The sequence below is a fragment of the Ixodes scapularis genome, unplaced genomic scaffold (assembly GCF_016920785.2).
Source record: "Ixodes scapularis isolate PalLabHiFi unplaced genomic scaffold, ASM1692078v2 PGA_scaffold11__112_contigs__length_91849675, whole genome shotgun sequence".
In the NCBI taxonomy this organism is placed as follows: Eukaryota; Metazoa; Arthropoda; class Arachnida; order Ixodida; family Ixodidae; genus Ixodes; species Ixodes scapularis.
In genome coordinates, this window is record NW_024609837.1 from 77695814 (window position 1) to 77721660 (window position 25847).

At 43.9% G+C, this 25847-nt stretch overlaps 1 pseudogene; it reads right to left on the bottom strand.

Annotated features, from left to right (window-relative positions):
• LOC120842701 overlaps positions 1 to 25847 on the bottom strand; it is a 112529-nt pseudogene that overhangs the window by 63522 nt on the left and 23160 nt on the right.

Genomic DNA, 25847 nt, shown 5'->3' on the forward strand with positions numbered 1-25847 from the left:
GACTGCGGAAGCTAAGACTGGCCAGTGAGTGGATGCATGTGGCAGTAGGCACTATCCCACGTGTGCAGGGACAGCCTCTTGACATTGAAAGGAGGATGATTGGGGCTAACCGAGTGATTGAAGGAATGAGCCGACGACTTCAGTACGGCGTAAAAGAGGTAAACTAGAAAGCTTATGCGGCTGGCTCCTCTTCGTTTACACAAGATGGAATCCACTACAGGGAAGACACAGGTAGCAGAGTGGAAGAGAGGCTGGGATTATGTTGCAGCTTTATTTGGGGACCCACAAAGCTTGGAGGGCACCGGTGGAATTGTACGAGTACCATATGCACCGGTACCTGAATCGCGAGAAGCTCCTGGGTGTGAGCAACGCAGGAGCTGCTGGGAGAGCACGAGGAAACCCCGTAGAACTAAGATAAACACTCGGCTCAATGGCTGAGTTTACATGGATGCGATCGTAGCGAATCGAATTGAGATTAATCGCCTATGATTGGGTAGAAGAGGAAGGGAAAGGAGGATCGCGGGCGCGTGACCGGTCACCTCTTGATTCGATCCGCCACGGTCGCATCCATGGAAAAGGAGCCAATGTAGGGTCCACAAGCGTGCAAGGAGGTAGAAACAGAACAAAGTGGGAGGAGATTGGTGAGCAATTAGAACCTGAAAATTTCACAGTGCATACGATAGCAGAAACAAACCTTAGAGGTGAGGGGGAACCACCGTCAATACTAGGCGACTCTTGGATGGGATGAAACCCAAGGGGAGGTGAATGCAAGGGTAAAGGAGTAGGCACGTCAGTTAAAAGACAAGACTGCGAAAGAGAGAAGGATAGCTGCAGAGAACACTTGTGGCTGAAAGGTAGGGTAACAGGACTGAACACTCTTATGGGTTTGCGTACCTGAAAACAGGAAACGACTCAAGGGAGGAAAATGTAGATCACTTTACGCGTATATCAAGGAACATGAAAAAAATTTGTCTTAATGGAGAAGTAATAATCATATGAGATATGAATGCCAACTTAGAGGAGTTCGGCGGGCTCAGAAATGCAACCGGAAAGTTGTTAGAAGTTTTTTTTGTGATGCCCTGGACCAAGTGATAGTTAATGGACATAGAAAATGTAACGGGAAATTAACGTGGGAATGAAACAACTCACACTAAACAATAGACTACTGCCTAATCTCAAATTAGAAAGTATGGAAATGGATGAAGAAAGTACAACAAGCTTAGAAAGTGACCGCAAAATAATTTACGATTAAATTTCGCGCAACCAAACCAGAACAACTAGCTCAGAAATGAGGAGACAAGACGGAACTAAGTGAAGCTAAAATAAAAAAAAAAGTATCTAAACCTATGCAGAACATAGTATAAAAAAAGAGAATGGACTTCTAAGAATCTGAGAGGAATCTTTAAAAAAAATTTAAAAACGCATTGAATTAAACAAAGAGGAGAGCAAAAACGAAGACAAACCAAAACGTTTGTTGGATAAGGAGGTCAAAGCGGCCATATTGCGGCACCAAGAGGTATCTAGGCAACGTTGGTGGGCAAATAAAAAGATAGCCTTGACTGCTGGAGTAGCATCAAAATTGGAGAACTTCCAAGAGCAGAAAAGGAAGGCATCAGCTTTAATACACGCCAGAATTGGGAGTGCATGAGTGCAGTGGATGATGGAAATCAATGAAAAAAATTCAAACTGCGGCAAGAAGGTTTTGGGAGCCCATTACAGCGCAGGGAGAAGAACAGGGGGTTTCTAACACTTATCGACTACACAGGAGGGGAAGAGAGTAAAGGGGAAGAGGCATGGGCGTATATTACACAGACAATCAAAGAGGCTTTCCTCGCGCTTGAGCACAGTAGAACAGTGGAGAGCACTGACAGCAGCAGTGTAGAGGAGGAGCAGAATGGTGTAACAGTAGAGGCTACCACAAGAAAATGTGACAAGGCAGAAATTACGGTCCCAGCAGGTGCAGCGACAGGCCCAGATGACATACCCTTAGAAGTCATAAAGGCACTACAAAAACAAGCAAATTGAAGTTGCGGCATGCGATTAATCAAATAAATATGGGAGGAGAGATACCCGATGTTCGAAAACTAAGTACAATAAGACTAACATATGAAGGTAGTGGAAACAAAGAAAGCATTAGTTCATATTGCCCGATAACCGTAACTTCAGTGCCATAAAGATTAGCTATGCAGATAGGAGAGCTGAAAATTCAGAAACGGGCAGAAGGTATGCCAACACCGGGTGAGCTCGAAAAAAAACAATTCCGTAGAGATAGAAGACTGAAGAACAACCTATTCTCCACCACTCAATCTATAGAAATAGCAATGCAGAAGCGAACTTCTTTATGGTTTGCTTATTCGGACGTGAAGGAGCGCACAATAACGTGAGCCAGGAAATACTCTGGGGTCAGCTGAAAGAATGTCACTTATATGCAAATTTTGTTAGGTTTCTTTGCTTAAGGTAGTTATAACATGGGAAGCATAAATTTCACAACCCGCATCAAAAAAAAAAGGCACAGGCATGGCTCTCCAGTGTCACTTCTCTCCTTCCTAATATATCTCTGTGAAATGGAAAAACAATTAGAACAGAGCAACTTAGGATGTGATGCGTGTTATATGCAAGGAGGGAGAAATGCAATATAGGTAATACCAGGACTGATGTATGCGGACGGCATAGTAATGAGGATAGGTGGAGCAGGCTGCCACCCGTTACAAAGGGTATAGCCATTAACATCGATCCACCCGTCCTTGGGTCCAAGTGCTCGCCGAAGGTTGACTTAGCGCTCGGTATCATTACGTGCTCAAAGTATGTCATCATGCAAAGGCGGGTAGACGTTGGCGTGGACTTTTGGAAAGTGTCTGATCTGCGACAGTGACAACAAATTCGTATTCGAATAACTCAAAGTAACTGAAGAAACCAGATGAACCATATCTACCTTTATATCTTGTTGCAGATTAAGAAAGCAGGACAAGTTTCAAGTTTCAAGTTTCAAGTTTATTTTTCTCTTCAATGAAGAGTGGGAGGATGGGAAAAAAGCAGTAGGAACTGCTTGACAGGGTCCCTTCCTCCCCTTCGGCAGCAACAGCAGTCATCGCAGAGTAAACAATCTCAAATACAAAATTAAACAAAACAGTAACGATACAAAAATAACTATAGGTACACTATTTTGACTAGTTAAAATATTACAATTCAACAAATCTGGAACGTAAGCACTTTTTGGAAATGACTTCAACTTCAACACCCAAAAGGGACATAGTATTTAAAACTTTAGGTAGCCTATACTGCAGCATCTGGTCACCATAATTGGTTCTTGAACGAGAGACTATCCAGGTGTCAGCGTGTCGAACAGCATATGAAATCTGCTTTGTTTGTAAGGAGGACAGGGAAAGGAAGATACTGTCTGGCTTATTTAATGCTGTTTTGTACATGAGAATAAGTTTATAGTCATAATAATTTGTTATTTTAATCAGGCCTAATCTTTTGAACATGGGTGTTGTGTGGCTACAGTAAGCCTCATTACAGATCGCACGAATTGCTTTTTTTTGTAACAAATAAAGAATGTTAATATTCGAATAAGTAGAATTTCCCCATACCAAAAAGCAATAATTAAAACAAGAATAAAACAAAGAGTTGTAAATAAGAAGCAATACCGATGAAGGTAGTTTTTCCCTGCACTTATAAATGATACCCGCTACTCTTGATAGCTTTTTTGCAGTAGACTGAATGGACTCATCCCATCGCAAATATTCGTTAAACATTACCCCAAGCACCTTAACTGTCTTAACCATTTCGATAGTTTGTGCACCTAAGGTAAGGGCCTGCTGCTGACATATATTATTTATTCCTTTTGATCTAAAAATGACAGACTTTGTTTTTTTACTGTTTATAACTAGTGAGTTAGAAATAGTCCATTCATTCAGTTTATGAAGAAACCGATTACCAGCTTCTATCAATTCAGAAGTATTTCTGCCCGAGAAAAAAATGGAAGTATCATCCGCATAAATTATCATATGCACCTTAGAGTCAATATTTACTATATCGTTGATATATAAGTTAAAAAGAAGCGGCCCTAAAATACTTCCTTGCGGAACGCCATTTTTCATTTGTCTACTATTAGAGTGGTAGCCATCTATTACCACCATCTGAAACCGGGATTGCAAGTAACTTCTAATAATGTCAAGAGCTTTACCTCTAACGCCGTAAGCTAGCAGTTTTTGTAGTAAGGTTTCATGGTTAAGGCGGTCAAATGCCTTCGAAAAATCGATAAAAATTCCTAACGTAAGAAGCCTGTTTTCAATATTGCTAAGAATTAGTTCCTTTTGTTCTAATAGGGCTAATTCAGTTGAACAGCCCTTACGAAACCCATACTGATGAGGAGATAGTATGGAATGCTTTTCACAAAAACGATATAATCTTTTATGAATTATTTTTTCTAATCCCTTAGAAAAAATTGGCAAAACAGAAACCGGCCTGTAGTTCCCAGTTCGTTTTTATCCCCTGTCTTATAAAGCACTGACACCTTGGCTACCTGCATTTTACGTGGAAAAATGCCAGTCTGAATCGATAAATTGAAAACATACACTAAAATCGAAGCAATCGATTTGATTACGTATTTAACAGGTTTTATTTGGATATCATTAATGTCACAACTTTTACTATTTTTTAAACATGTAAAAATAGAAATTACTTCCTCCTCATCCGTTGGGAAAAAGAATATACTTTCTGGGACACTTTTAACATATCTCGTAGCTTCAGTTGAAGGAACACTGTTTACTAAATCTACAAAAAAATCATTAAATGCATTTGCCAAAGTAGCTCCGGTTTTTATTTCATCTTCAATTGTTAGTTCAGTAATTGGTTCCAATTTATTACCTTCATGCAGTATCGCATTTAAGTTCTTCCACACAACCTCCGTTCGCTTCACATTTAGAAATAGAGAGTTGTAGTATGCTCGTTTTGACCGTCGTAACTCACTTGTTATTCTATTTCTTTGCTTTCTGAAAGCTGATAAGACAGTCAAGTCTTTAGTGAGCACAAATTTTTGGTAGAGTGTATTTTTTTTCTGCATCATTTTTAACATATCGGGTGTAACCCATGGTTTTCTGCACTTCTTGCTATTAACATACCGTTTATATTGAAAATTACAATTATATATGTTGGAAAATGTTTCAAGAAAACTTTCATATGCTTCGTCGGCCGACACCTTGGAAAAAACAGAATCCCAGTTGGTATGACTGATCTGTTCTCGAAACCGCTCGAGGTTTCTATGACTTATATCTCTGTAATAAAACTCACGAGAATGCTTTTTCTTGTGATTAACACTTGAATCAATGAACATGTAAATAGGAAGATGATCACTTATGGTGGCCCCGATCACACCAGCATGTACATCTACTTCGAAAACGTTTGTCAAGAATAAATCCAGCAATGTTTGATTCTGAGCGGTGAAACGCGTAGGTTCGTTGATAACATTAATATAGCCATATGATTGGTACAACATCGAAAACTGTTCACGTTGCCGTGTCGGTTCCAGCATATTTATATTAAGATCACCTCCAAGGACACATTTAAAATGCCTTTCCCCCCAAAAATTGAAAAACGTTTCTAGGAAAGCGTTGAAGCAAGACATGTCGCCTCCTGGCGGTCTATACATAACAGAAAAAACACCGTGGGCACATTGCACTGTCAAAATTTCATAATCATCGGTGAGTTTAGTGAATTGATGGACAATATTGCACTCTATGGACTTCTTTATAAACATTGAAACTCCTCCCCCTCGTTGTGAGGTTCTGCATAAATTATAGTTATAGTAATTTTCTAAGTTATCAACACTGTCATCTTGATTGTACCACGTTTCTGTTAACATAATCACATCAAAAGAAATGCCAAAACCTTCCAAAAACGCATCAAATTGCTCAAACTTATTACGCACTGACTGCGCGTTCAAATGAAACAAAGAAAGGGGGGTTTTCAACTTGGATCTAAAGCAATTTCCCACTTCATTCGGCAATAAATAAGCACTGTCTGTCATTGACAAAAAAGGAAAAAATACTAGCGAAATTCATGGCGGCGCGTTACCAGCCTTTCTATCTCAACCTCTCCAAGTCATCAATGCTCTTGATAACGATAACTGGTTTTCCGTCCGCTTTCCTCACAAGAACCCTACCATTTCTGTACCAAACGTACTTGTAAGCCTTTTCCTTTGCACATTCCTTCGCAGACCAAAGTAAGGATTTTTCATGTTTCGTCAGATTTTCTAAAAGGTAAACATTATTTCCGTCTTCTTTAAGGTGCAATCGTTTGCTAAGCCATAAATCTCGAGTAGTCTGACTCATGAAACGAACAATAATACCAGGTATCTTATCAGGCTTAGAGGCCAGCCTGTACATTGATACGATATCAGTGGGTGTTAGTTCTGGCAAGCGCAGTGACCTTGCTACTTTGTTCACTTTTTCCATCATATTTTCTTTTTCAGTCGTCGGGATGCCGTGTAATTCCAAGTTCTGTCGTCGTGATCGCCATTCGAGTTCATTTATTTGATCTTTGAGTTGCCTGATTTCTGCTTTTGCCTCATCTTGCTCTACTCTCTCGACCCTTTTTTTCAGTTCTTTTAAATCCATCTCCTGTTGGGTCATGCGGCTTATCACACCGTCGTACTTGTCCGATAGCATCTGAATAGCCTGTTCAATGCCATTTACAGTCTCTTTAAGGTCAAGTAGACTATCCAGCTTTTTATTCATGGCAGCCAGCGCAACCATGACGTCCACTTCAGAATCCTTTTTTGGTTTACTACTTCGTTGCTTCGAGATTCGGCATGTTTGACAGCGCCATGCACTATGCCAGCTCTCCCCCTTAGTCTTAAAGGTCGATTCCTGTATACCTGAACATGCACCGAGGTGATAAGAATACTCACACTCTACACATTTCATTTTCAGACTCTTTTCTGACAGAGCTTCATTACACGACAGGCAGGTGTTAGTGAATCCCGTGGCCATCTTGCTCTTACAACCAAACACGTCGACAGCGTTAGTCACTAAACAAGGCAAAAAGCACTGTACAAGCAAAGCACTGCTCACACAAAAAACTCCTGTGGCAGCAACAGCGACAGCGAAATACAATATTTTAGAGACTTAGAACATCTAAACCACCAACCTGTAAAATGCAGAGTTGATTATTTGGCGTCCGTACGCTGCCGCTGCCGCCACCAAAGTAATAGACGCACTCGCAGCCACCGCCCACTCGAAGCGAGCGATAACTAATCAGGTAGTTGGAAGTGACTGGGATAGATGGCAGTCTCTGCGATGCAATGTGAAGACGCTGTAGCAGGTACACTGTCCACAGAGCTTGTCTCCAGGCCGCGAGTATGCCAAGTAACGAAATCTTCTTCAAAGACGCAGGAGGGTCCTCAGCAGCGGGCTGTAAAATGCAGAGTTGATTATTTGGCGTCCGTACGCTGCCGCTGCCGCCACCAAAGTAATAGACGCACTCGCAGCCACCGCCCACTCGAAGCGAGCGATAACTAATCAGGTAGTTGGAAGTGACTGGGATAGATGGCAGTCTCTGCGATGCAATGTGAAGACGCTGTAGCAGGTACACTGTCCACAGAGCTTGTCTCCAGGCCGCGAGTATGCCAAGTAACGAAATCTTCTTCAAAGACGCAGGAGGGTCCTCAGCAGCGGGCTGTAAAATGCAGAGTTGATTATTTGGCGTCCGTACGCTGCCGCTGCCGCTGAACCCTTTATTTTTTCCTCTTCAGCAGAGCGAACGCTGGAAAGACGACAAGTGAACTGGCATACTTTTTCTCCTACTCTCCAGCGTTCGCTATGCCTAAGTTGAAAGAGTGGAGGGCTTTACGAGAGGAGCTTATCCCGCTTTTCTTAACCCATAGAAGCGTAAATACAAGCTTCGTACGGTAATTCCAAAGATATGGACGATGCGACGTCGCTCACCATGCGGTCTGCGGCGGGGTCCACGACGCATCGGAGGAACACCATCTGCCAGAGCTGCAGGGTTGACACTCCGGACGTCGGAGCTGTTGGTGAGGGGCTGGAGCTCGCCGGGGCTCAAACCCCGGGCCAGACTGCCACCCGGGAGGAGCAGGAGCCGACCAGGGGCGCGACTTTAGCTTGGGTCTGGCACCGATGCTTTCCGGCCTCCAAACCCGCTAGTAGAAAAAAGAAAAAGAGAGAGAAAGAGAGGAAGGGAAGCGTTAGCACCTGCGGGGTGTCAGGTAAGGAGAAACTCTGGGTTGTTATACATATCAACGCCGCGTTCTTACCGCCTTCTAGATATCTACATATCTAGAAGACTGTATAAACGTGGTTTAGATAAGAAGGCCGTAGTGCTATTTTTATGACGTAATCTACTGACGGCCATAACGGAGCATCTATTGAGCACGAGTCGCTTCCGAAGACTGATGCAGCACCCGTGCCCATATGTACCACGTTCAGGCCAATTGTGGGTGACGTAAATACAGTTCAGAGCTTTGGCCTTGCTATGGGTGAAGGTGTCGAATAAATGTGGTACTTCTCATGTTACTACATGCTGTAAAGAAAAAGACAAATTGAATTTCATCTAAAAAATTGACGACGCCCAGTATCAGCTCATTTTTGTAACGGAAAGAAATACCGGAAGGCTGGAAGAGTGAAAAAAGCATTACCGTATTTACTCGAGTAATAGCCGCACTATCTATGAACAAGGCCCTTGCGTCTACTTTCCCGCAAAGCACATGTGCTTCAAATCATCACGTTGCGCATAAATAACATAGGGAATAACTAGATCGAAAACACGAGTCTCCATACAAATGCAATCTTCACAGATGGTACCTTCGCTCTAAGACGTTATCTCTGTCCCGTAAACCGCTGGAATCATGCTGTTGATCGCGGTGATTGGCAATCCTCATGCTCTGCGGAAAAGCGAACTATCTGGTTTTCTTAATAGACAGTGCGGCTATTACTCAAGCAAATACGGTATAAAAAAAATGAAAAAAAATGTCAGCAATCTTTATCTCTAGAGTCCCATTAAACATAGAATGCATTATTCGAGAAACGATCGTTCATATTTGTTTTAAAGACAGTGGACAGTAGTTTCGGAGAGTGAATATACCCTAATGAATATCCACCTCTAATACCACATGGGAAACTGGCTCAGTCTAAAGGTCACGTAACGTCAATTTTCTCGCTAAGTTTACTGCAAAGTGAATTGAGGTATACTTCTCGTGACGTCATTTTTCCCGCCAACCTTGGCGGGAAAACTAAATTCGTGGATATAAAGGTGACGTCAATTCCCCCTCTAAATTTAACGGGAAACGCACGGACGGATGAGTGGACAAACGAACAAATTTTTTACATCCGCTAAAAAAGAATTCAATTTTCGAGAATAAAAAAAAGGAATCGATATAGAGATTGAGATAGAGGGATTGAGATTTAGAAACCAATGAACAGAGATCTTGCGGAAGAAAGGGACCGATTCCGAGCGGACAAATCCCCGGTGGTTCGGCACTCTCGATTTGCCAAAACAAACACCCACTGAATAGAACGGAACCTGCCTCGTACGGTCTCCAAGGGAAATTTACTACGCCGCCAATAAATTTAGTCTCCGTGTTTCCTTCATTCCCACCCTTCGAAAGGAAGCAATGCGGCACATAAGGAAAGTGGTCTTCTCGAAGAAGACGCGATTGCTTCGACGGAACTTGCTTCGGAAAACGGAACTAGTCAACGAGGAGAACCTAAAAAAAAAAATTGTCGTGCCGTTTTTCTTGTATTGTTTTTGTAGGGTATTTAGCATGATTTTATTCAAGTCTAACTGCCAGCCCTAGATACTTCATCGTTGTCAAATCAGCTCAGCCTATCGGTTAGGTTCATTATGTAAACTCAAAGCGTTTATCGGCGGATACCGTTAAGAGAAGGATTGCCTCGTTTGAATGTAGGTCTAGTAGGTTTGAACGTTCTGACTAAGCTCAAATAAATATGGACGCGGAACACTAGAGGACTTGACTCCCTGAACGATATAAGACAGCCTGCTCTCGGGTTGTCGCCTAAACGCACACCGACACCCTTAGAATGCTGACACACACAACACAACTGGCATACTAGCAATGCTAGCAGCATCCGAGAGATATTTGTATACACGCAACAAGTATACACAATATTCAGCTACGCATGCACGGACACCATACATACAGACGAAATGTTGTACACGCGAAATCCCAATCATGACTTTGTTGTCCCAGCCATTTTCTCAGACACCCGACAAATCTAAGATACGCCTTTGCAGGTGACATCTCCGGAATTACAGTGATCACACGCATGCTGAGTCCTCGTATGTTTTTCGCATAAAGCCCAGCATTTCGAACTTCAAGGTTTGTATCTTAAAGACAAAAGCATTGTTAGAGTCAATTCCAAACAGCCGCGGTGAAACGGCTTTTTAAAGTACCTAGAAGCAGGTAAAATATCATAAAACACCATTTTCCTCAGCAGTCTCTTTTTCTACGCTATTCCTACACTATCCAGCAATGACGAGTGTTGCATGCAAGAACATCCAAATTTTCTAAAAAAAAGTGTATGGGAACCTAGTATATTTAATCATTTCGGGCATAATCTGCTAAACAGAATAATGGATTTTACTTGTCAAAGACACAACAAAACATACTTTTTTACCAATGCTGTAATCACTATTTTGTACAACACTAAGTTTGTGTTTCGAAGATAATTAAAAGCAGGTAAAGTCCATTCAATCACTAGGTCTAACCGAATCGCTAAATACCGTCTATAATTAAGCTAGTATTAGTTAGGTGTTTTGTTCCTTCACAACCTGCTCTTGGTTTCCAGTTGCTGATATCGAAGCTCAACATATTACGTTACCTAGGGGAACCTTAAGCATCCGCCTGCCCTTTGTATTACGGGCGTTTGAAACGGCACTTAGAAATTAGTGCTTTGTTCAGGAACCAATCAGCACGAAATGTCGACACTAGGCATGCACTTCGCCGATTCCTTAAAGGCCAAATGAAGTCCATAGTACACAGGGGCATTTAAAAAAATTAAAAAGATACGTTCGCATATAAAAGTAATTAGATTAAGTACGCGGTCTGCGTGGGGATAATGAACATGAAATGTTGCTTGCGCATTGTGACTGCGCATATCGTATTTCTTCAGTCACGTCATCCTTATATATACTTAGTACAGGGTGTCACAAAAGAAAATTTACACGGTCTTTTTTACCGCAAAAATAAACTAGGCATTGCCGAACGCTTACTCTTCGCCCAAAGGTAGAGCTAGAGGTCACAACCAGATGCCAAAGTTTCAGCCCGATCTGATAACTTAATCAAAAGTTATTAGTGATTTTCTGTAAATTTCAATGGAAAAATGGCGGCCGACGGAGTTTTCAAACACATGGGGCTCTATGGCACCAGAAACCGAAAACGGGAAAAAATGAACTCCATTTTCGCATTGAAATTTTCAGAAAATCACTAATAACTTTTGATTAACTTATCGGATCGATCTGAAACTTTGGCATCTGGTTGTGACCTCTAGCGCTACCTTTGGGCAGAGAATGAGCGTTTGGCGATGTCTAGTTTATTCTTGCGGTAAAAAAGACCGCGTAAATTTTCTTTTGTGACACCCTGTAGATCTCGGTTATTGTCTGCAAAGGGGCTGAACCAACAAACAGATGTGCGGGCGGTTTTTGGAGTGAAGCGTGTAAGTCCGATGGCTTTCCAGAAACAGTACTGTTTTTCTATTTCTTTTCCAGCAGCCGCATCGGCGACCAAGAAATGCGGAAGCTCATTGCAATTGACTGAGCAAAATGTCAGTTCATGGTTCACCATGAAGTTTAAAACTCAAAGTAAGAAGAAAGTAGCATATTCCCACTGCATAATCAGTATACTTGCTGCACACCGTAAAACTCCCATGCTAGATTTCGTACTCTACTGGCTAAATTGATCATCTACAGCGCGAACCAGTCTCGGTGAAAGATGTTTGGTCAACGTGTGGTACCACCCGTTGAGCAAACATCTGAAGTCCCGTTCGCATTCTCTTCGCGCCTTAATTGCTGTCTTTTGACTATACTTGCAAAAGAAAACGGGCAAACAAGAGCAACCAGATTTTGACTCGTTTACCTAAAAGATTGCTTTCACGAACTCTACATAGCTTAGAGAATTTTTACCAAAAACGGAATCCTTTTCCGACAGGAAACGATAGAACGACACAACATCTACTAAACATCGTTGACATCAGCGGGCGCCATTTGACCGGCCGCCCGTTTCAGGTCTAGGATGGAAGGATGGACGAAGACTCTACCGCCATTAGTCTCCCTCAATCTGAACTGCGGTGGCTGCGTGGACCTCAATTAGCGCGCTGTTAGAGGCAAATCCCAAACGACACACCATCAACGCTACGACCCACCGAACGACGGCCGCGAATGTTTAACGAAAGCTTCGTATGGTCCGCTATATACGACTATTAGCCGAGCCGAGCCGAGATGAAAGACGCCACCAGAACTCGTCAAAACCAGACCCACCAAATATTCTGTCAGTGTGACGTCGTTTTTTTGTGAAACAGGCACTAACGAGTATTGCTGTTTGGTAGCTAACAGCGGCTATTCTTTGAAGGCAGCCTAACGTAAATGCAGACGTACATGGCAGAAGATCTGAAATAAAGTTAGAGCATGGTAGCTCCAACGTAGTTTTGTCTAGTGTGATGCCACAAGCCCGCCGCTTTTGAAACAGGTTTGGTTTCTGCAGCCGATGAATGTTCAATGAAAAGCCCTTTACTCGGTAGACAGAATTGAGTGGTTGCTCACTCGACGACTGAAAAAAAATATAAATAAATGCTTTTTTGTTTTCTTTTTGCATTTTTTTTTCTATTTTAAACAACCTTTTGAAGAAAACAAAATTTGACTGAACACTTGACAAAAAAAACCTTGCATCATGAAAATAATCTTCATGAAACAGGGAGGAAGAAAGAAACATTAGAGGACACTTAAGATCGCCTTTAAGAGTGGACCGCGAGAGCGTTGTCAAACCCCGTTCGCATTGCCTTCTCATTTGCCGTGCCAGCGTGCCTTGCATGACTTGGTAAATAGCGTGTCTGGCTCGCAACCGAAGGGTTATGGGTACGGTTCCGTGTTTTCGGATAAATCCCAAGAAATCGAAAAATATCCGTGGGAAAAATTTTCGTCAATTCGAATATATCCAATAAACTCTGAATTTTTGTGCCAATGCCATACCCCTTTCTCCCCCCCCCCTCCACCCCCCCCCCCCCCTCCCCCCCCCCCCCCAAAAAAAAAAGTCTTTTTTTTTTTAATTTGGTAAGTCACCATAAGTATCTTCTAAATATTACACCGTTGTCAAAAAGGGGTCTTACTGCTTGTCTCGTCAAGGTTGATTCAGGGCAACAGACCATTGTCACGACAAAAAAGCCACTCCTTTGGTTTCCAGTTTGGGCCATGCGATTAGCGATTTAGAGAAAGGAGAGATTACGTTTTTGTAACAATAAAAGCTATGGACCGTGCAGATTGTATAAGATATGGAAGAGGGGCAGTTGAAACTTCTATATTACAGCCTCAACCAGTCCACCTGGCGCGGCCGAGGGCTAGACTGATGGAATAGTACGGGATGTCTACGAGCTTCCTAGCGACTACCTCCAGGAGTTTATTTTTTTTAATGTTTCGATGTTTATCGAAGCAACTCTTCTGTGCAACTTTTGTCGTGGGACAAATTAGTATTGCCAATGGTGATAGCACTAACGCCAAATTCAGCTGAAGAAACTTTAATTGATACAAGCGTGTTTTTTTTTATCTGGCATACTTTTGTATTTAGTTAATATTTATGTATTTATTTATTTTTAATAGGAAACACTTCAATATTAAACTCCGAATTTCGGAGAATTGAATATAAAGCAAAAATAAACACCGATAAACTTCGAATCTTTGGCAAAGAATAAACTCCAAAAAACACACTCCGAATTTGACGAAAAATAAACTCTGAGAAAACGGAATCCCAGTTATGGCTTAGAATCCCGCCTAAAATTCTCTAAATCTTTCTTTAAGGAAATTTTTCTTTCTTTGAATTACTCAATAAAGTGAAATCATTTGAGACTTGTGGTGACGTTTAATTCGAAATATATGTAATGTTTTAATCACTTCCATTCCACGCGTGACGTCACGTTTATCATGAGCGTTGTGGGTTGTTTGAAACTCCCGCGCAACGTCATGTGGCTGTGATGTCATAACCCTATCTGTCAATCAGGATTTTCGCGTCCCGCCAACATCGCCGGCTCTCCCGCGACACAATATCCTTAACGCAATTGCGTTAAAATCGCAAAAAAGTTAGCTGCAAAAGAGTTCTTAAGTTTATTCAGCATAGTCTTAACGAGCCCATACCGCTAGCACAACAAACAAAGAAGTCTCTATAGGCACACGACAAGAAATGAGCTCCCTTCTGAACAGACCGGAGCAATGCCCTCTGACTATGCTTGTTCGGGGATATGAGTTTTGGCAGCAAGATGGTGACGTTCAGTTGTAAAAACAAAGCTCGCTAACATGCTGTTCGTAAAATATGTTGTGAACAAAGGTTTTGTGGCTTTTTGATTATATAATTGCATGTTTTTCTTCAAGCGAGTGCCTTATAAAAACAGCGATTGTGAATAACAAGACAAGCAACGAGCGGGAACGTTTTCGTCCATAGAGCTTCCAAGTTATCAAACTTGGCATCGCCACTCCTTATACTTTTCTAGAAACGTTGCGTCCTTTACATCGTAGTTTTCACATGCCAAATACCCGAATGGTAGGTTTCTACCGGCAGGAAACGGACTCCGAAACGTCAGAGATGTTATATGGATGTTCAGATATGGGAACTTGAAGAAAGAGAAAATATTAAAATGGAAAGCGTAAAAGTTGTCCTAATATATATTACGCAGGCTGTTTACAATCAAAGAAAAAAAAAAACGAAAAAGGAGCAAGATATTAGGGATCACAAAGGAAATAAGAGACCTGCCTTTAATTGTGGCCACTTGCGAAACATCACGTTCGGACATCCCAGACAGTCTCTTAGAATTCTGGTCAGGGTAATTAAAGGCGACAAATTATATTTCGCGCTCGATATAAACCACGCTAACCGTCGACTCTACTGACGCCTACAGCCCGACTACGACTATATATACTCCGCTGACCCCTACGCTGTCAGTGCGGTGAAAGAGATTATTATTATTATTATTATTATTATTACTATCATTATTATCAATATTATATTATTATTATATATAGCCTCCACCGCCCCGTTAACTTAGGGAGGAACTTGGTACACCTCGGGCCACTCTCTAGGCTTCAATTTCCGCATCTAGGAAGTCTGACATCAGAAGGAGGCGGGACGTCGCCCAACTTAGGTGGGAAAGATTTCCTCGCATCCCCAAGCTGGCTTCGGTGAGCCCTCGACGTCAATGACAGAATGTCGACCCCCAGGACACGTAGTGTGCCTCTTGGGGCGGAATTGGTCGCGGCACGCAGGCATAAAATAATTATTTCCCCGTCGCATACAGTTCGACAGGCACATACAGCGAGAGCAGAAGGTCCTGCTTTACAAAGTAAGCAACAAAAGGGAAGGAATTATACCGCCAGAAAAGGCAGTTAAGAAAAACGTCGAACGTAACAGCAATTGCGAAGTAGTAAAATCGGTTACGCTTTGTTCGTCACGAACAATAAGGCCGACAGCACTTTATCTATATTCAGGAATGAAACGAGGTAAGACGAATGTTAAAACTAAACATACTTCTAATAACACAGCTTCTTCGAAATAGCGCACTCCACGATAAAGCGTTCGCAGCCAAGTGAATCGGCAACATTCGCTGGTGTGGCGAGCCACTAACGCGTCTACTCACCCCAACAGTGTTCCCATATGCACCACCCAACGTGCAACCTCATCAGCTTAAAACTGAAATGTTGGTCGATTTGTCGTGCGTTTAAATCACTTGCACGAACGCATAAGTGCCAACACGCTTTCCCTTATCAATGCTTTTCTGTGGATCGTGTGGCCACTGCCCTATTTCCCACGCAATACGTGTAAGACAACCAACCTACGCAAAGGCCATCGAACGCAAGAAAGGCCATGATCACAGGATACTATGATTATGGCGTCCGTTCTCCCCCGAAAAGTGTCCATAATGTGAGTGGTTCATAATAACGAGATAAACATGCAATTATTTACCGTGTGGTGCACAAAGCACCCAATATCAAAAGCCCCGTGTCGAATGCCCCACGGCAAGTGCACTGCCTCTTTTGCCCCGCTTTCAAAACACCCAGTTTCAAAAGCCCATGACGCGAATCCCCCGTGTCAGGTGGCCGGGCCCTCAGCACAAGGACGGAGCATTCTGCTTTTACCTTAGAGATATCAAGTCTGCACGTGACCTAGTGTAATATAATCATGCCGTACTCGGGACTCGGGTAAGGAATAACATGATAAATCTTCTCGTTCTTCAGCCGTACGCTATAAACATTCGCGTCGTATGACATTTTCAGTCAGAACAAACAAAAATTATCAGTCACTGGCAAAACATTTAAAGTTAGGACGTAGATATTTTGCCGCCAGCCAGCACAACCCGGGACAAAAATTGCCGGCAGTTGTCGACTATTGGCAGGCTATACAATCATACGACCACTGCCGGCATTTTTTTTTTCTTTTTGCAGGCGGCAACGTAGATTTGGAAAAACGAAATACATGCTCCTTTAGACAATCTATTTAACGGTTTGAGACTACGAGTCTCCCGTAGCTTGCGCTCTTTCGGCGATTTTTTCAGTAGAGCAAGTTTGTAGTTCTTTCGAAATTCCCATAAAAGAGGAATCAAATCCGCGGGCCCTAAAAGTGGTGTATGCGAAACTCGATGGCGCGCTGTAAAGGCTAAGCGGGAGTAAAAACGGGATATATGGGTGAAAGCAAATCTGAGAGTTCATCGAGCCTTTAATGTCCAACACTGGGGCAAAATAACCTAAGCCCCGCACCCTTCTTCTGCCCCGTAAACCAGACGAGGCAGCGTCGTTCCTGTGGCTATCCGATCAAAGGGACGTTAGTGCGTGCGTTTGCCGTTGATGAAAGATGTGGACACGCTGCCCCTCTCTTCGGAAGTGCCACGGCGAGTGCATAGGAAGCTTCGGCAGGGTTGGACGCCCTCTTGAAGATAGCCAGCCAATGAAAATACACTGACGGCAATATCTTATCCCAGCTCCTATGCCGGCTGGCGGCAAAATAACCACGTCCCTAAAGTTACACTTCGTATGAATAAGCGTTGAACCAACGTTTTTGTCGATTCCGAAGCACGCGCAAATTCACATTTCCGAAGAAATGGCTTTGTCGAAACCGTTAACCCACAGCCCCCAAAACTCAATTCTTCTTATGTCATCCTACAAAAAATAATTGTATTGCTCTAGGTAGATGAAGGGTCTCATTATACGTCTTGGTATACCTCTAAGAGTTCGGGGTGCATCGCTGGTTATGCAAATTTATGCGATTGGCAACTTGCACGTCGTTTTAAGTTATTCTGTTTTTAAAGTTAACCTATTTTTTTCTTTCACTTAAAAACCCCTTGTAGATCCTCCACATATTAGGCTAAGACACGGAAAATCGCTGCTTGAAGCGCAAAGAGGGTGGGACGGGGCAGCGAGGACGGGGCTTTTGTCACGCGGGGAATACGTGACGGTGTAATTGAACGCGGGATTTTTGAAACGCGGGGCTAATGAAGCGGTAGCTTTTGCGACAGAAATTCTGCACACCGGACAATCGTGCTACACCCGTATTTACCCAGTTCGTTCCCGGAAATGCTGCCTATTGAGTGGGAGTATCCATTTTAAAGGGGTCCATAACAGCTAGACACTTCCTCGAGTGAATAATGCTGCAGAATCAGGGCACCTCGTGACCTGTGTTCGATCCTCATTCCTGTCTGGTTGAATTTTCGTTTGCGTATTACCCCGGCACGATGCACGTTAAAACGCCCACGCTGGTGGTCCTACACCCACCGGCTCACTTTCTCACTTCCTCCGGAGACATCAGGCGCCCCTTGGTCCAGATAAACGCACGCTGTTCAAACTTTCATACAACAGAGTACTCCTGCTTAGAAAGCTCGAGCTAAAACACTCTGAACCAGCGCCATTAACGGCGTTTCGAATATTTCACCCGTAGAGTTTGTTTCTTGCTTGTGACTCGAGAAAACGTGAATATAACACAGTGAACTTAAGCGCATCATTAGGAGTCCTCGCGGCAGCACACATAAAGGTCAAATATCAGGGTCAAAGACAGGTGCTGTTTGACCGGAGTGGCCGCCAAATGATTATGGCACGCGCCTAACCAAGGCTAAAGCTGACTGTAAAAGAAACGACAAAAAAGAACAACACAGTAGTTTTTTTGTGCAACGAAAATGCCGAATGCTACGTGCTTCTCTATTCGGCCGCTTTTTTCCGTTTATGTCGTGTCTCTACATAAAGCTTTTTTTTTTTTTTTTAAGATTGCTACTCCTCCTTACAATTACCCGAGTGACTTCGAAAGCGCATTTAATTGTAGGTGCGGGTTTATCTCCGTGAGATTGGGTTCTTCATGGAATGCCCATATGTGCGGGTAACCCTTCTCGGGGCATCTAGATATTCAGAACTGCCTTTATTAAGGCTGCGGTACCACGGCGGCCATCTTGAACATAACATTAGTTGAACCACCAGGGCGGCGTTGGCTGTCCGTATGAGCTAGAGTTCCTGTATATGCTACCTACGGTAGCAGAGTTGCGCATTCAGCCTCGGCGAGTGGCCGTAGCGCCGGCTTTCCCGCAAGAGCTGGATGCTTTGCTCCTCACGTGACTAAATTTGGCGAATAGCGGCGCCGCGCGCGCCGCCGCGCATGGAAAACAGGAGAGAAGGAAAAGGAGGCGGAAAGCAGGGAAACATTCGCCGGGGCAAGAGAAACGTCGGCGGAGCGACCGTAAAGGTGGCTTTCTTGCACGCCAACGGATGCTTTGCTCCTCACGTGATGGATCTCGGCGAATAGCGGCGTGGCGGCGCGGGGAAAACAAATGCGCAACTCTGGCTCCCGTAGGGAGCCTATACAGGAACTCTAGTATGAGCAAATGCTGCAAAACCTGCGCGCCAATTTCGAAACCCTTTTTCCCGTCGCTTGCGACCTTGAGTTTCCTTCTCCACTCTTACGCCCCTCCTTTGACGTGTTCACCCTCTGGCGCGTCGCGCCCACGTTCATTGTTGGGAGGACAATGTACCGGATAATCCCCAACTTGAGGCCCCCTGCCAAGTGATTTGAGCGAGATGGGGTTTTGAAGCGGTATGGAAAAGTGGGACCGTCAATTTTGAGCTATGCCTTTTCGATACTGCATAAGTTGTGTACGGGGCTGGCCAAGGCACGGGCGCGAGGACGTAACTGTATACAATGCTTGGGTTGCAGGAGCACTCGCGCGCAGAAACGGTAGGACGCGCTTTCTGAAATCACACGCCTACATTCCCCAGCGTTGCAATCCTACGAGTAAAACAGAGTACATCTTCGGACAGTGCGTGAGTTGATGCCGGCCGTACGAAAGACACACCTCGCGCTTCCTGTCACTACTGCCGCTGCTTGCACGCGCTGCCGATTGGCGGTCCTTTCTTTATTTTGTTTCGTCGCTCTTTTGAAAATACTGAAACTAGTATTTCCTCAGACCCTGCTCATCGTACCTCTGGGTTCCCGGACATTTCATCGAACGCCGTTTCGTCGAACGCCGTTTCATCGAAAAAATGGACGTTTCATCGAGCACCGATTCATCGAACGCCGTTTCATCGAATCGCTGACGGCCGTTTCATCGAATGTCTTTTAAATAAAAAGTGTGAAAGATGCTCGCTTATGCACGGATCGAGTGTATTTTCGTGTAATTCACTCTTTCATCGTCAAGTTTTTCATGACCAAACTTGTAGCTGTTACAATTTATTTTAATGCAAGTAACCCATGAGGATATTTGTACCTATTTTTATGTTTGTTTCGCATATTGTGCTTATCTGTTCACCCCCTCTGTATTACCCGATGGGCCTTGAGGGTATTGTAACAAATAAATAAAAAGTCGCACTCTCGGTAAGAGCGCACTCCAACTCATGGAGGCCAGAAGGCGACTTAGGTTTTGCGCAGGCGCAACAACTTTAGCCATGTGAGCCTCCTATAGCCTCTCATGTCTTTCTATTGATACTTTTTTTACTGCCCGAAGCTTGCAGTAGCTAAAGCTGAAGTGCTATTTATGAAACTACAGCGAAACATTGTATTTTTAGTTCTAAGACTCAATGAAGTCAAAAGTAAGTACGTCACTTCAAATTTTATTTGAAAACTTTCGGGGGTTCATATGTTCGTGCGACAGCCATTCATCGTTTGTAATGATGAGCAATTGCTCTCAAAAAGTCCCCTACAGCCATGCTCCGTCAGTTCTCATAAAAAAGGCGGGCCTCTTCATTTCTTGCCGCTATGGCCTTCTTCTGGCGAGGAGGCGCTTGGGAACTCAGCATCGCCTCCAGCTTGTCTTCCGTCAGTTGATGTTCTGCGGCGATGCAAGTCAAAAACTTCCAGAACTCGGGATGGGCACCTCCGACCAGCTTTAGGACGCGGGAATGCAACCTTGGCGTTCGATAAGACGGCGTTCGATAAAACGGCGTTCGATGAAACGGCTTCGATGAAACGGTGTTCGATGAAACGGCGTTCGATGAAGCGGCATTCGATGAAACGGCTTTGATGAAACGGCGTTCGACGAAACGGCGTTCGATGAAATGTCCGGTCCCAGTACCTCTGCACTACAGTTGTGTAAACACATTGTGATGTAATTTGAGATATGGGACGGAGTGTCTACAATCTTATTTCGTGTGTAATGCCGGCATAATATTCCTTTGCTGCCAGAGGGTCAAAATAATGGTAGGGTCGGCAGGAAAAACTATTTCCAAGACCGAATTATGATCAAACGCCAGTAAGAACATAAAAAAGAAATCACATGGGGACAATAAAAATATTGCTACAAGAGGATGGTGTGCGGGGCACAAACAATATTCGGAGTGACGTTGAGGGAACGCGACAAGCCAGATCTTTCCTGATGGCAGCCGTAAAAGTTGATCTGGTGCCTCGTTTTGATCGGCTTTGCACGGAAACTCGTCGACTACCGACTATCTTGTCAGTGGTGAACATAGTGAACATGAACTGGATGATTTTTTTTGTTGTTTTTGTTTCTGTAGTTAAATGAGAGTATGGAAATATGAGACGTCCGCTGACGCTTGCGTCGGCTAACGGAACCTCAATCGCCGATCGCGGCCGATGTCATGGGCGTATACAAATACATCAAGTCGTCTGGGCGGGAGCAGTTGAAGCGCCGCACTTTTTTGGCCGGTCAGTAGAGACTCCGCGAATTCTGACTCGAGGCTACTCTCTGCGGAGGGAGCCGCTACTGAGCGCGACCAATCGGAAACCAAGGATGGCTGAAATTTCCTAATTGCCATGAGATTTGCAAATTCGTTCTTCCCGTCGTAGTAAATTCGTCCGAATCGCTATTCGATTTACTAATCGATTATTTGGATGAAAGGTATTTCTTAAAATTCGTACGTGGCTCACCAAATGGCAATCAAATTGGTATAGGATTTCAAACCTATATAGTGTCACCCTAATTTACAAACTTGTTTCACTTGAAATTCGAGTTCACGCGCAAGCGAGCTGGTGGAAGCCTATACTAAAAAGGCCAGAAACAAGAGAAACAAAAAATAAATAAATAAGTGCGGGATAACCGCAACACAGTCTCAAATCACAGCAGAAAAAGGTTACTTGGTAAGTGTAAATGTCCAGACATTGTATTAGTAAATTGTATATATATATATATATATATATATATATATATATATATAACGGGCATGGTGGCGGGAGGCCGAAGGCGTGGGTATAAAACTGAGAAGAAAAAAACCCTTAGTGAAAAACAGCAACAACGGACGATTTAATCTTCGACGTTTCGGCCGGAGTCCGGCCGAAACGTCGAAGATTAAATCGTCCGTTGTTGCTGTTTTTCACTAAGGGTTTTTTTCTTCTCAGTTTTATGTATATATATATATATACACAACACGGGCACTTCACGTCATCGTACGTGGTCTCCGAGGGGGATATAAACGAATATGTGCAGTTGAATGAACCCAATGAATTAAAGAATCCAAGTTTTCAGGAACCCGCCGAAAGCCAAAAATTGGCGGAGCCAGGATTTGAACTCTGGGCCTCCCAATGTCCGGTCGGGTGTGCTAACCACTATACCACTCCACCTTAGCTTTCTGGCGTTTCCTGCCTGTCTTATTAATGCACAAGAAACGAAATGTGTCCAATCGTAGGTGTTCTGGAAACACACGCCGCCGCGTGGAACGCGGTACGACGCCTAGTGTCACGTGGTACGTGCTCGTTTGTGCTCCAGAAATCCTCCCACTGTTTGTCTCGCCCCGTGTACATGTAGTATTCTTTGTTTATAAGCTTTTTTTTTTTTTTAGAGACACGGTATCATCGTCATCTGCGAGAATCAAGAGCCACGTTATTGAATATACAACACGGGCACTTCACGTCATCGTACGTGGTCTCCAAGGGGGATATAAACGAATATGTGCAGATGAATGAACCGTACTTAAAGGGGCAGTGCAACGGTTTTAATGTTGAAAGAATTGCCAGTTTGCATTTTTTATATTGTTCATACAAGCCCAAGTGACCAAAAACGCGTCACCTTTCCCAAAAAAACGGCTATTCTGCTGCGTAATCGCAAGGCAAAAAACGAATTATTTGCCGATCTGCAGCCGCCGGTGGCGGCTACGGGAACTAAAATGACGGCGTCTCTGGGGGATACGCGGAAGTCAACAAACCCTGTCCCCCTCCGCTGCTACACTCGCCGTCAGCCCCATAGAGAACCGTCCTTTGTGTCCATAGCTCGCCGCGACCTTCGACGAGGCTAATCCATTGAAAGTCCACAATCGCGGAGGAAGCGGCTGGGGTCTCTGAAGAGAGGGCCCAAGGGGAAACCACGTGAACCCCCAGAGACGTCACTCGAAAATCGGCGTGGAGAGTTGAGAGGCACTTCGACCTTCAATTTGTTTCATTTTTTTAAATAAGAACTAGCGCTCGCAAGAAAATGCGGCTTTCGGTTTTTCGTTCCATAGGTGAGGCAGACTAACTTCCGCACTTAACTGGCCAAAGTCTGAAAATCGTTGCACTGCCCCTTTAATCCAATGAATTAAAGAATCCAAGTTTTCAGGAACCCGCCGAAAGCCAAAACTTGGCGGAGCCAGGATATGAACTCTGGGCCTCCCAATGTCCGGTCGGGTGTGCTAACCACTACACCACTCCACCTTAGCTTTCTGGCGTTTCCTGCCTGTCTTATTAATGCACAAGAAACGAAATGTGTCCAATCGTAGGTGTTCTGGAAACACACGCCGCCGCGTGGAACGCGGTACGACGCCTAGTGTCACGTGGTACGTGCTCGTTTGTGCTCCAGAAATCCTCCCACTGCTTGTCTCGCCCCGTGTACATGTAGTATTCTTTGTTTATGAGCTTTTTTTTTTTTTTTTTTTTTTTTTTAGACACGGTATCATTATTATCTGCGAGAATCAAGAGCCACGTTATTGAATATACAACACGGGCACTTCACGTCATCGTACGTGGTCTCCAAGGGGGATATAAACGAATATGTGCAGATGAATGAACCGTACTTAATCCAATGAATTAAAGAATCCAAGTTTTCAGGAACCCGCCGAAAGCCAAAACTTGGCGGAGCCAGGATATGAACTCTGGGCCTCCCAATGTCCGGTCGGGTGTGCTAACCACTACACCACTCCACCTTAGCTTTCTGGCGTTTCCTGCCTGTCTAATTAATGCACAAGAAACGAAATGTGTCCAATCGTAGGTGTTCTGGAAACACACGCCGCCGCGTGGAACGCGGTACGACGCCTAGTGTCACGTGGTACGTGCTCGTTTGTGCTCCAGAAATCCTCCCACTGTTTGTCTCGCCCCGTGTACATGTAGTATTCTTTAAAGGAGCTGTGCAACGATATTCAATTGGAATGTTTTTCTCTCTACACTAGCTTACTGGCACACCTCGGACTCAAGGATACTCACACGCAACACCATTGGCCAAGAAACTCCTTTGTTGTGGTGTAATTTCAAGGACAAAAGCGATCATTTTCATTCAATCTCTCCTTTGCAAAATTTGATGACGTAACTCGGGGATCGCAGTACACCCAAGTGACGATATTTGAATGCGGTTCATAGATTGGACCCGAGCATTGCGTGGGCACTCGACTTGGGCTCGTGACAATTGCTAGCTCGAGAAGCATTCGGGTTGTGACCCGTGTCCAATCGCTGCAACGACGACAACAGCCGAGCCATAACAATGTCTGGAACTCAGCGCGTGTCCTGCGCTTTGCCAACCCCTGCGCGTGGCTATGATCAACACTGGCGGCATATAATCGGCTCCAGATCACGTGGCCGCTTGTTCTGGCTGCGAGTTGAGGGGGTGAACGCCGCTCGTTTTTCTTAAATTTTTTTCTGGGACTTCTATTGCGTGGGGTGAAAAACGAACGCGTGTTTCATAGGTCATTAACGTTAGGGATCCGATTTAAGCGGTATTTGTGCACAGTACAAAAATTGTTGCATCGCTCCTTTAATTATGAGCTTTTTTTTTTTTTTTTTTTTTTTTTTTTTTAGAGACACGGTATTATCGTCATCTGCGAGAATCAAGAGCCACGTTATTGAATATGCAACACGGGCACTTCACGTCATCGTACGTGGTCTCCAAGGGGGATATAAACGAATATGTGCAGATGAATGAACCGTACTTAATCCAATGAATTAAAGAATCCAAGTTTTCAGGAACCCGCCGAAAGCCAAAAATTGGCGGAGCCAGGATATGAACTCTGGGCCTCCCAATGTCCGGTCGGGTGTGCTAACCACTACACCACTCCACCTTAGCTTTCTGGCGTTTCCTGCCTGTCTTATTAATGCACAAGAAACGAAATGTGTCCAATCGTAGGTGTTCTGGAAACACACGCCGCCGCGTGGAACGCGGTACGACGCCTAGTGTCACGTGGTACGTGCTCGTTTGTGCTCCAGAAATCCTCCCACTGTTTGTCTCGCCCCGTGTACATGTAGTATTCTTTGTTTATGAGCTTTTTTTTTTTTTTTTTTTTTTTTAGACACGGTATCATTATTATCTGCGAGAATCAAGAGCCACGTTATTGAATATACAACACGGGCACTTCACGTCATCGTACGTGGACTCCAAGGGGGATATAAACGAATATGTGCAGATGAATGAACCGTACTTAATCCAATGAATTAAAGAATCCAAGTTTTCAGGAACCCGCCGAAAGCCAAAACTTGGCGGAGCCAGGATATGAACTCTGGGCCTCCCAATGTCCGGTCGGGTGTGCTAACCACTACACCACTCCACCTTAGCTTTCTGGCGTTTCCTGCCTGTCTTATTAATGCACAAGAAACGAAATGTGTCCAATCGTAGGTGTTCTGGAAACACACGCCGCCGCGTGGAACGCGGTACGACGCCTAGTGTCACGTGGTACGTGCTCGTTTGTGCTCCAGAAATCCTCCCACTGTTTGTCTCGCCCCGTGTACATGTAGTATTCTTTGTTTATGAGCTTTTTTTTTTTTTTTTTTTTTTTTTTTAGAGACACGGTATCATCTTCATCTGCGAGAATCAAGAGCCACGTTATTGAATATACAACACGGGCACTTCACGTCATCGTACGTGGTCTCCAAGGGGGATATAAACGAATATGTGCAGATGAATGAACCGTACTTAATCCAATGAATTAAAGAATCCAAGTTTTCAGGAACCCGCCGA